Below are 13589 nucleotides of genomic sequence, written 5' to 3'. Positions count from 1 at the left end.
AAAATCACTTTATATGTGACCTCATCGTCGTAAGTCATTTGCACATTGAACTTGTTCGTAGCAACAACCAATTAGTTGTGGAAACTTCATTTGCATGATATTAAAATTGATTGTAGACCGAATATTCTTCCTGCATTTGCATAACCAACAAGCCTTTGACAATATTTGTTAGAAATAATAAATTCATATCAATAATATTTGATTCCACTCACATTGACATAAAAGTAAAATTATATCTTTTTTGCACATTTATAAAAATTATTATTTCATGTATAGAATAGAATGATATATAAGTGCAATAATTGCACTAATACATGATATTTTCTAATCATTTTCATGAGATAAAAATTGATCTTTCTTTATGGTAAGCGATCTTGCAATCGTTGAGATATTCAATGGATCGAATCTCTTTTAAATCCTTTAAGGATTTTCCTATAACATTTGTTGTCTAGCTAGACATGACAGTCATTCGTTATATGCATTCAAGATTTTCATACATTGCCAGATTTAAAGAAACCTTATTGTACCCACCATAGGAGAACACATCTCCGAATAATAATGCCAGGACTTTGCGAATAACTTCTATGCCTCAAGGCACAAGTCGTACTTTGCATCTTATGATTTTACTTTTCGTACAATCATCATTTTGTATTCCACTGGCACTATACCTTAGTCTATGAACTAATTTCAAAATATCACTTTTCAAGTGAAACATAATATACTTGAATTGCGTCTTTTATCTGTCCACACTATTCGACAAATATAAATTCAAGATCCTCGTTACCATTTATAATGGTGAGCACTATATTATACCAAAAACACCATCAATGGTTATTTGATATCGATTTCAATAAGACATAACTTATCGAGATATTTTCATTTCATCATTTTCAGGTATCTGAACCATTGCCAAGGTTTTATGAAGTGTTATGTAATGGTGCTCTTTTAATGTAAAATCGCATGAATTTTCAATTATTTTTGCATCATATTTGAATCGAGATGGTCAATTGATCATGCCAACTTATATATTTTCTGTAAATTTTTAGTTTATAACAACATGTGATTCCATCACCATGCCCATATATTTGTATCAATAAAGTGGATAAAAACGGATAGCTTTTTTTTATAAATATTTATAACTCATTTCAATTATAGCAATATGGATACAAAATTTTTCCATGATTTACAGTCTCAATATAATAATAATTTTTTTAATTCCCTTCAAACTTAAATTTTTTTTTTTAAGACTTACTACAAGGAGGGGCGACTCTACCCTTTTGAAAAAAGGCGACCGCTTTAGGTCCCCAAATTGAGGTGCCTCATTTTTTAAATAATATTAATAGATTACAGATTTAAAAAATCTTTAAATACTATTTGTAGAAAAATAAACTTTTTATATAAAGTGAATTTAGAATGAGCTTGATATATCTAGTCGAGAGTGCTATGTCTCAAGAAATTAATGCATTGACTATATTATTAATTAAAAAATAATTATAAGAAGAAATCGATTATATAATTTTAAAAGTAGAATTCATAAAAATAATTAATTTTTCTTAAAAACTTGAGGCCTCCATTTGATTTTAGCCTTAGGCCACAGATTTGCTTAAACCTCTCCTGACTACAAGTTCAATGACCTAAATAATTTCATTCCTTCGAGTAGTAACACATTAGCTTTTCGAGGCTATCAAATATATGTGTACTACCTCATATTTCAAAATACCATTTGTTTGGTGGCCATCTTCTTTTAGGGAGAAAATTATTTTCATTGTAGTCAAAATCATTTTATGCAAGACCTCTTTCTTGCTTTACTTTTGCCTTTAATAATTTATTTTTATAACTTTTAGCAAAGTCCTTTTTGGCATATCATATTTATGCGATCAATGACAAAATTTATTCGACCACGCCATAATTATTTTGGTCATGGACAAAATCTTTATAGGCAAGAATCACTTCTTGATTTTACCCTTTGGTAGATCATGATAAAACATACTATAATATCAATGACCTTTTTATACCAAATTAAAATATTCTTTATTTCTCTTAAATCTTTCGTAAACGTGAGTTTTGGTGTTTATCCAACCATGTATAATCAAGTCTTTGTCCATGAATTTTATCACATCTTGACACATTCATATTCATGAACGGTCGGGCATCCACGATATTTATCACAAGTCACATTCTCTTCAAGAATTGGAGTATAATCATACGTGCTTCATAATTTATTTTATAAGTTCAGTGTCATGCCTTGACATTTATCTATTTATAGATCCACCTTAACATCACTTTGAAAAGCTAAGTGCATCTCCACTTTTGTTCTTTTCTCTTTTGATGTAGGATTTATAAAATTCATCAAATTTAGTTGCAGAACAACCACGTGTCCAATATATACCTTTTAGACCAAATTGATGTTAAATAATACCTTCACATTAAAGGACCATTTTAGCAATACATACTATTCTTCATTTTTATCATAATGATGATTATTATAATTTTTCTTCATGTCCACATATATAAAATCACTTATTTTCTTTCACACTTATTATGTACTGCTACCATATTTATATCATAGAATGGAGCAAATTAATGTGTCGCAAATTTTATGACATTACATCAAAAATCTATTATTTTGTCTCGATCATCGTTATCATCAATATATTGTGTTGGCACTTCGAATCCAGCGTCTTATCCATAAAAGACTTGTTAGGTCATACTTTCATGAGACTTAAACCCATCATCTTATTATCATGATGCATCAGAATTCTAACCCGATGTCTTACACTCGTGATGTGATGAGACTTGAAAAATCCACCAACTTACCCATCCAATGATACAATAGATCAAAATGAAATAGAATATATAAATTGTAACCTCTGCTAAAAGAAAAAATTAGACCTCACAAGTGATTATTATGTATCTGAGTAATAAGTCACCATAATCTATATTTGCAAAAGCCCATAAAGAGAGGTGCATTCCAAAATTTGTTCAAGGAATGTTAATGCTCAATAGACTAATACAATAGTTATTTGATAAAATATACCAATATTAAAAAAAACTTGATGTTATGAAAAATTTTGCAGAGAAGACGACACTGCTTTGGGACCTTCTAAAACTTTGTAAAATGTAACTATTACTCTTTTCAAGAAAAGCATAGTAGATATTTCTTCAATGTGCAACCAATTTCTTTAAGATAAAGATTTATGGATGCATATATCCAAAATTAACAGGCTTTAAAATCTGTAAGGAAGACCTTTATATACCACAAGAAAAATTTATCAGGCAAAATTATTAATGACTTATACTATTATTATTGTTAAAGGAAAACTAACAAAATTACTGTTGGGTTAGATTGGATATGTGAAGGAAAAATGGAGAGAATTATTGGAGGGAAAATGAGCTCTTACTTAAAAGAAAAGTATACTCACTTAAGGGAAAGTCCTCTTCTCCTACATTGATGGGAGAAAGCAACTTTATTGTATTTTTACTACGAAAAACACCTTCAAATGGATAGTGAGGCAAGAACCAAGAGTGTCTCACACCGTCGTCATCGTCGCTCGGCTTCAAAATTGAATTTGAATTTGTCAAATGATTGAGACATTAATTTTTTAGACAAAGTTTATTTGAAACTTGAAAAAATAAGTGAAATTTTTTATCCAATCCAACGAAAAATATTTTTCCATGTACGCCATGCAAATGCATGCAGAAACGCACCTCGAAAAAGACGAAACCCTTCGAAGAAATGACACACTATTTTAAAAAAGGGGTGATTATTCGATCGAAAATGACTGTTCATAAAAGACAAACTATTTTGAAAGGAACAGACATGACTGTTCTGAAATGATATGCCTTTTCATACACCATTGCTTTCTTCTCGAAGGACACTTGATGGATATAAATACCTGAACTTTTCCTCAGGTATAAATATAATTTTAAGTGCTGAAAAACATTCTTATTCTTCCAAAAACTCTTTGTGATCATTAGCCGTTGAGTGTATTCGAGGAATTTGAAAGTTTAATGTACCGCTACCTTCAGATTGTGAGCCACTTTATCCTGGAAGGAAAAATTCCACAACCTCGGGTACTTGAGGGGAATTAATTCCTTAAGGACACTCCGTGAAGTCAGAGGACTTGGTTCTACTTCTACTTCATCTTACTTCTTTCAGATAAGCATACTTCTTTGATAGTTCATTTTGATTAGTCATTTTGAACTTGTGTTGAAGGTGTTAAACTTTATTGTTGTTCTTGAACAGTCCTGAACTTAGATTGAAGTGTATTATGCAAATATACAGATTGTGTACCCGAAATAATTACGCACAATGAAAAATACTTACCAACTTACCTTCAAATCTTGATGTAAAAAAATTATGAGTGTCATGATGATAATGTGTTTTATAACTAAGCCAAAATATGATTATTATGAACAAGAAAGTAGATAAAAAATACTAAGAAAAGGCAAGAGATGAGAGCTTTTCATTCTTCTAAATGTCAAATGTACAAGTATATACAATATGAACTCTTATACCTCTATTTATAGTGTCATATAGAGGCATGCCAAAGATTGTCACATACATGACATTAACCATTAACATAATGGAGGGGGTTATGCATGTGTAAGATCACAAGAATAATGATGATGAATGGTTCAGATAAGATTGTACTTAGTAAAGAGGGAGTGTATTTAGGAAAAGGCTACCTCACTGAGGGCCTATTTAAGACGAATGTAATGACAATTAAAATCAATAAAAGTTCTGATTCTTCTTATTTGCTTGAGTCTATGAATTATGGCACGAACGTTTAGGACATGTCAATTACAAAACTTTGCAAAAACTGATTAACTTAGAAGCTTTACCAAACTTTGAGTGCAATAAATCAAAATGTCAAACGTGTGTGGAATCCAAGTATGCTAAGCATCCGTATAAGTCCGTTGAAAGGAATTTCAATCCTTTAGACTTAATCCATACTGACTTTTATGATGTGAAGTCAACACCATTTTGTAGTGAGAAAAAGTATTTTATAACTTTTACTGACAATTGAACTAGGCACTATTATGTCTATTTGCTAAACAGTAAGGGTGAAGCAATACATGCGTTTAGATAATATAAAACAAAAGTTAAAATCAGTTAAAGAAGAAGATCAAAACGATAAGAAGTGATAAGGGTGGAGAATATGAATCTCCTTTTGCAAAAATATGTGTAGAGAATAAAATTATTCATCAAACTACTGCATTATATTTACCTTAATCTAATGGTATTGCAGAAAGAAAGAACCAAACCTTAAAGAAAATAATGAATGTCTTACTTATAAGTTCAGGTTTACCGTAAAACTTGTGGGGGAAAGCTATCCTTATTGCTAACCAAATACTCAATAGAGTTTCCTATAGTAAGACACTATCAATTCCATATGAAAAATGGAAAGACAAAAAACTTAACTTGAAATATTTCAAAGTGTGGGGGTGTCTAGCGAAAGTCCAAGTTCCTATACCCAAAAGAGTGAAGATAGGACCTAAGACAGTGGACTGTGTGTTCATAGGATATGCTAAAAGTAGTAAAGCAAGTTAGGTTTTAGTTCATAAATTCGAACATCTGTTTATTAATGAAAATATGGTAATTGAATCAGATAAAACTAGTGAAGAAGGTGAATGGCTCCGAAATTTCTTGGAAGATATTTCTTATTGGCCCAAACAATTGGCACTAGTATGTATACATTATGATAGCTAAGCGACGATAGGTAAGGCAAGGAGCATGATGTATAACGATAAATCTCGTCATATAAGACGAAGATATAATATCGTTAGAGAACTACTCTCTAGTAAAATTATCACTATTGACTATGTGAAGTCAAAGGATAATATGTTGGATCCACTTACAAAAGACCTATCTAGAGAGGGAGTTAAGATAACATCAAAGGGAATGGGTTTACGGCCTAGGACAAGTCAGTATAGCGTAACTCTACCTAGCAGACTGGAGATCCCAAGAGTTAGGTTCAAGGATATCAAATAAAGTTGTAACTGACAGTTCAACATTATCAATATACCCAATCCATTCTCATGATGTAGACAATGTTTAAGAAACAAGGATAAGGCTTATGGTGTAAAGCTTTTTTAATGATTATCTAAATTTGATAAATTTGACCAAATAGTTTAATCTATAGGATTAAACGTTTAGAAATCACCTATGTGAGGGTGAAGTGGAAGCCATTTTAAGGAGAATGTTAGTAAAGGTTTATTCTCTAAGCTCTTATAAAAACAGGATGGATTCATGGCTAAAATGAATAAAATTGTAAGAACCATAAATGGTAAAAGGTTGATTGTGTGACATGTGTTGTCTAGGTGTACACTAAAGTTTGACGATTCAAAGTTATCAAATCTACCGATTGACCGAGTGCATCCGATGCATGTTCATTATGAAAAGTTCAAACGAAAACCTACTTATCCAGATGCAATCAGTCTTTGTTTGTTGATCACATACTTATCCGTAAAGTTTTATAAAGAATAGTCATTCCCCATTCATGTGAGGGATTTTTGGGTTTAATTGAATGTGTGAATGGAAAATGATAGAAATTATTGGAGGAAAAGTGAGCACTCATTTAAAAGAAAAGTGTACTCACTTGAAGGAAAGTCTACTTCTCCCATATTGGTGGGAGAAATCAACTTTATTATGTTTTTATTAAGAAACTTACCTTCAAGTGGATAGTGAGGCAAGAACTAAGAGATGTCTCACGTTGTTGTCCTCATCGCTCGCTCGACTCGAGTTTGGATTTGGATTTGCATTTATCAAATGATCGATTGAGAGATTATTTTTTCAAACAAAGTTTATTTGAACCTTGGAAAAACAAGTGAAATTTTTTATCCAAAAATCCAACAAAAAATATTTTCTCCATGTACGCCATGCAAATACATGCAGAAACGTATGTCGGAAGGAATGTAACCCTTTGATAAAATGACACACTATTTCAAAAAATGAGTGATTGTTCGGTTGGAAATGATTGTTTAGAAAAGATACACTGTTTCAGAAGGAACAGACATGACTGTTACAAAATGATATGCCTTTTCATGAACCATTATTTCCTTTTCGAAGGGACACTTGATGGCTATAAATACTTGAATTTTTTCTCAGATATAGATATAATTGTAAGTGTTGAAAAATATTCTTCTTCTTTCAAAAACTCTTTGTGATCATCAACCGTTGAGTGTGTTTGAGGAATCTGAAAGTTTGAGGTACCGCTACCTTTATATTGCAGCCATTTTATTCTGGGAGAAAAAATTCCGCAACCTCGGGTACTTGAGGAGAATTAATTCCTTAAGGACATTCCATAAAATCGAAGGACTTGGTTCTACTTCTACTTCATCTTACTTCTTTTATATAAACATACTTCTTTGATAGTTCATTTTGATTAGTCATTTTGAACTTGTGTTGAAGGTGTTAAATTTCATTATTGTTTTTGAAATAGTCTTGAAGTTAAATTGAAGTGTATTGTGCAAACATACAGATTGTGTACCCGAAAGAACAATCTTAAGAAATTAATTTGTAATCTGTATTGTTTAGTTTCTGGAGATTAAAGCTTTATACTTTCTACTCTGTTTGAACTTAACAAGTGATTTGAAGACATAAAAACTTTATCACAAGTTAAAGGTCATTCGTTTAACGATTAGAAGACATAAAAACTTCATCGTTAAACTAAAAACAAGTAGTATTTAAAGTTGCTACAAACTTATAATTAGTATTTTGATACATTAAAGTTGACTTTTTTTTATGATAGAAAAATGACTACTGATGGTCATGTAAATGATGGTGGGACAAGTGTAGAAGCAACGAATATTGCTGCAACAAGTCGCACAATTGCGCTACCCGTTATGGCACCGGCAGAAAAGCCAAAAAAAATTTCAGGTATAGATTTTAAATGTTGGCAACAGAAGATGTTCTTCTATTTGAAAACTTTGTATCTTCAAAAGTTCATATCCAAAGATGCTCCAGATTTGCCCGAAGGTACATCGGACAAGGAGCGATTCATTGTAGTGGAGGCATGAAAACGTTTTGATTTCTTATGCAAAAATTATATCCTAAGTGACCTCCAAGACGATTTGTACAATGTATACAGCAGAATGGAGACATCAAAAGAGTTGTAGAATGCGATGGAATGGAAGTATATGACTGAGGATACTGGAACTAAGAAGTTCTTTGTTGCAAGGTTCCTTGAATACAAGATGATTGACAATAAGACTGTCGTATCTCAAGTACAGGAATTGTAAGTAATCATCCACGATCTTCTTGCTGAAGGTATGAATATAGTAAATATCTTATTTGAACATGTTAAATATGTTCACAATGTTCATATGAACTTTATTGTAGGTTTGATTATGAATGAGGCCTTTCAAGTTACTACAATAATAGAGAAGTTGCCACCTTTGTGGAAGGACTACAGAAATTACTTGAAACACAAAATGAAAGAGATAACAGTCGAAGACCTTATTGTGAGATTTTGCATTGAGAAAAATAATAAAACTATAGAGAGGAGGTTGAAAGAAAATTCTGTAATGAGTGGAGCCAACATTGTAGAAGACGACCCCAACAACTCAAAGAAGCGGAAGAAAGTTGGACAACAAAGTAATCCACCTAAGAAGAAATTTAAGGGAAGTTCTTTAATTGTGGCAAAGTTGTCCACAAGTCAACAGATTGTCATGTACCAAAGAAAGGGAAAAACAAGGATCAAGCCAATATGGCTGAATCCAAAAATAAAATAGATGATCTATGTGTCATGCTTTCTGAATGTAACTTGATGGGAAATCCTAGAGAACGGTGGATGGATTCTGATGCCACCCACCATGTTTATGCCAATAAATAGTTATTTACTGCATACGTTCTAGCTAAAGGTGAAGAGAAGATCTATATGGCAAACTCTATAACTGCAAAGGTTGAAAGGACTGGAAAAATCTGCTTAAAAATAACGTCAGGCGAAGTGTTGACTCTCAACAACGTCCTTTATGTACCGAACTTAAGGAAGAACTTGATTTTTGTATCATTTCTTAACAAAAATGGATTCAAATTTGTATTTGTTTCAGATAAGATTGTACTTAGTAAAGGGGAAGTGTATTTAGGAAAAGGTTACCGCACTGAGGGCCTATTTAAGATGAATGTAATAACAGTTGAAATCAATAAAAATTCTGGTTTTTGTTCCTTGCTTGAGTCTAATGAATTGTGGCATGAACGATTAGGACATGTCAATTACAAAACTTTGTGAAAACTGATTAACTTAGAAGTTTTCCCAAACTTTGAGTGCAATGAATCAAAATGTCAAATGTGTGTGAAATCCAAATATGTTAAGCATCCGTATAAGTCCGTTGAAAGGAATTCCAATCCCTAAGACTTAATCCATACTGACATTTATGATATAAAGTCGACACCATCTCATGGTGGAAAAAAGTATTTTATAACTTTTATTGATGACTGCACTAGGTACTATTATGTCTACTTACTAAATAGTAAGGATGAAGCAATAGATGCATTTAGGTAATATAAAACAGAAGTTGAAAATCAGTTAGAAAAAAAATCAAAACGATAAGAAGTGATAGGGGTGGAGAATATGAATCTCATTTTGCAAAAATATGTGTAGATAATGGAATTATCCATCAAACTACTGGCCTGTATTCACCTCAATCTAATGGTATTACGGAAAGGAAGAATCGAACCTTAAAATAAATGATGAATGCCTTACATATAAGTTCACGTTTACCACAAAACTTATGGGAGAAAGCTATCCTTACAGCTAATCGAAGACTCAATAGAGTGTCCCCATAGTAAGACACTATAAATTTCATATGAAAAATAGAAAAAAAAAATAACTTGAAATATTTTAAAGTGTGGGGGTGTCTAACGAAAGTTCAAGTTCCTATGCCCAAAAAGGTGAAGATAGGACTTAAGACAGTGGACTGTGTATTCATAGGATATGCTAAAAGTAGTAAAGCATGTCGATTTTTGGTTCATAAATTCGAACATCCAGATATTAATGAAAAACGGTAATTGAATCAGATAAAACTGGTGAAGAAGTTGAATGGCTCCGAAATTTCTTTAAAGATATTCCTTATTGGCCCAAACCATTAGCACCAATATTATACACTGTGATAGCCAAATGGTGATAGGTAGCGTAGGGAGCATGATGTATAATGGTAAATCTCATCATATAAGACGAATACATAATACCATCAAACTGAAAATCCCAAGAAGGAGTTGAGAGAACATCGAAGGAAATGAGTTTACGGCCTAGGACAAGTCAACATGGCGGTAACTCTACCTAGAAAACTGGAGATCCCAAGAGCTAGATTCAAGGAGATCAAATAAAGTTGTGACTGACGGTTCAACATTGTCAATACACCCAATCCATTCTCATGATGCAGACAATATTTAAGAAACAAGGATAAGACTTATGGTGTAAAGCTTTTTAATGATTATCTAAATTTGGTATATTTGACCAAATAGTTTAATCTATAGGATTGAACGTTTAGAAATCATCTATGTGGGGGTAAAGTGGAACCCTCTTCAAGGAGAATGTTAGTAAAGACCTATTATTTAAGCTCTCATAAAATCAGGATGTGTTCATAGCTGAAACGAACAAAACCGTGAGAACCATAAATGGGAAAAGGTTGGTTATGTGACATGTGTTATTTATGCGTACACTAAAGTTTGATGGTTCAAATATATCAAATATATTGATTGATCGAGTGCATCCAATGCATGTTCGCTACGGAAAGTTCAAAGAAAAATGCACTTATCCAAATGCAATCAGTTTTTGTTTGTTGATCATATACTTGTCCGTAAAGTTCTATGAAGAATAGTCATTCCCATTCGTATGGAGGATTGTTGAGTTCAAATGGATATGTAAATGGAAAACAAAGATAATTATTGGAAGAAAAGTGAGCTCTCACTTAAAAGGAAAGTGTACTCACTTAAAAAAAAGTCTACTTCTCCACATTGGTAGGAGAAAGCACTGTTATTATGTTTTTATTAAGAAACACACTTCAAGTGGATAGTGAGGCAAGAAGCAAGAGATGCCTTGTATCGTCGTCATCGCTCGCTCGGCTCGAATTTGAATTCGGACAAATGATCAATTGAGAGATTAATTTTTTAGACAAATTTTATTTGAAATTTAGAAAAAGAAGTGAAATTTTTTATCCAAAAATCCAACGAAAAATATTTTCTCCATGTATGCCATGCAAATACATGTAGAAACACACCTCGAAAGGGACGCAATCCTTCAAAGAAATGGCACACTGTTTTGGAAAAGGGGTGACTGTTAGATCGGAAATGACTGTTTAGAAAAGACACACTGCTTTGGAAGAAATGGACATGACTGTTACGAAATAATATGCCTTTTCATGAACCATTGCTTTTTTTCGAAGGGACACTTGATGGCTATAAATACCTGAACTTTTCCTCAGGTATAGATATAATTTTAAGTGCTGAAAAACATTCTTCTTCTTCTTCAAAAAACTCTTTGTGATCATCAGTCGTTGAGTGTGTTCAAGGAATCTGAAAGCTTGAGGTACTGCTACCTTCAGATTGTGAGCTATTTTATTCTGGAAGAAAAAATTCCACAACCTTGGGTACTTGAGGGCTATTAATTCCTTAAGGACACTCTGTGAAATCAGAGGACTTGGTTCTACTTCTACTTCATCTTACTTCTTTTAGATAAACATACTTCTTTGATAGTTCATTTTGATTAGTCATTTTGAACTTGTGTTGAAGGTGTTAAACTTCATTGTTGTTCTTGAAACAGTCTTGAACTTATATTGAAGTGTATTGTGCAAACATACAGATTGTGTACGTGAAATAACAATTACGCACAATCAAAATCACTTACTAACATACCTACAGATCTTGATGTAAAAAAATTACGAGTGTCGTGCTGATAACGTGTTTTAAAATTAAGCCAAAAGATGAATATTATGAACAATAAATTAGATAAAAAAATATTAAGAGAAGGCAGGAGATGAGAGCTTTTCATTCTTCCAAATATCAAATGTATAAGTGTATACAATATGAACCCTTATAATGCCTCTATTTATAGTGTCATATAGAGGCATGCAAAAGGTTGTCATAAACATGACATTAACCATTAACATAATGAAGGAGGTTATGAATGTGTAAGGTTACAAGAATAATGGCCATGAATGGTGGAGGTTATCTGCATAATGAAGGAGAATAATGGAGACAAGTAGTGAAAGTAATTTCCACAGTAGTGGACATCTACACTTGTTAATTTTATAACATTTTAGTTGTACTCAGAAATTTTATCGTGAAATATTGATTTTCAAATCAATTGAATGAACTTATACATATTATGAAACAATAAAACAAGAAGAAGAATAAGATAAAGAAAAGACTCGACAATTCTCTTTAGTGATGAATTACTATGAAGAAATTCTTTATTATAGAGTAAAACTAACTTAATTTCAAAGTTGAGGTTCCAAACTTTTATCAAAAGAAACATACAAGATGCACATTCTTTATAAGTTGTAACTATTAAATGTGGGCCTAGGTTACATTCTCATGGCTTCTAATTTTAGGTTTTAAACTTTCTTATAGTAACATATTTAAATTTAGAGATATTAAATTATATCTGAAGTTGCTATGATATATTTAAAATTTATGTAGGTTTTATTATTCTCTTAAATTCATTTTTTCTGTATTTATATGTTCCTTTTGTGTTGATTCGGCTGTCAAGACAATACAAAAGGAGCACAAAAATATTCTGCTACTTGACAGTCACGTCTGTAAAAATTAGCATAAAAATACATTAAAAAAAATGAGTTTAGGGGGTAATAACGCGCCCATAAAGTTTAAGTGTGTCATAGCAACTTTGAGCATAGTTTAGTGGATACTTGTGTCTTATCTCTCCTAGATTTACACCGTCAACTTTTTCCTTTTTGACTTATGGAGGTTTTTAATAAAATAAGAAGAAAGACTCAAATATGTCATCAAACTATTAAAAATGATTTATCTATGTCATTCGTTGTAAGTTTGGCTCATTTATGCCACTATCGTTGAAAGTTTGGCTCATCTATGTCACTCTCATTATAGAAAAATTTGTGCCATTATTTTGTAAAGGTAGTATTTACAAAATCATTTTTTCCACGTGGCCTCTTAGTAGAGGTCCACACTACCAAATCCAAATCAACTAATATTACTTAAAAATAAAAAAAAATAAAAATCGAACCCATTAAAATAAATTTGATCGATCTGGTTAAAATAAAAATTGGACGTATTAAAAATAAAAATCAAACTAAATAAAAATAAAAATCAAACTCATTAATTGTGTTGAATTTTATTTTAATGGACATGTTTTTTTATTTTGATTTAAGTAATATTCGTTGATATAGATTTGACGACGTGGAACTTTAATAAGAGGTCATGTGACAAAAAAAGATTTGCAAGATCGTTGTTGCAAAATAATAGCACAAATGAACTTTTTTGTAACGACAGTGACACAGATGAGCCAAATTTTTAAAGACGGTGGCATAGATGAACCAAACTTATAACGAATGACACACATGAGTCATTTTTAATAGTTTGATGACATACTTAAGCCTTTTTTACATAA

The sequence above is a fragment of the Capsicum annuum genome, chromosome 2 (assembly GCF_002878395.1).
Source record: "Capsicum annuum cultivar UCD-10X-F1 chromosome 2, UCD10Xv1.1, whole genome shotgun sequence".
Taxonomy (NCBI): domain Eukaryota; kingdom Viridiplantae; phylum Streptophyta; class Magnoliopsida; order Solanales; family Solanaceae; genus Capsicum; species Capsicum annuum.
The sequence above is the reverse complement of the archived record's forward strand: the minus strand, read 5'-3'. Positions refer to the sequence as shown.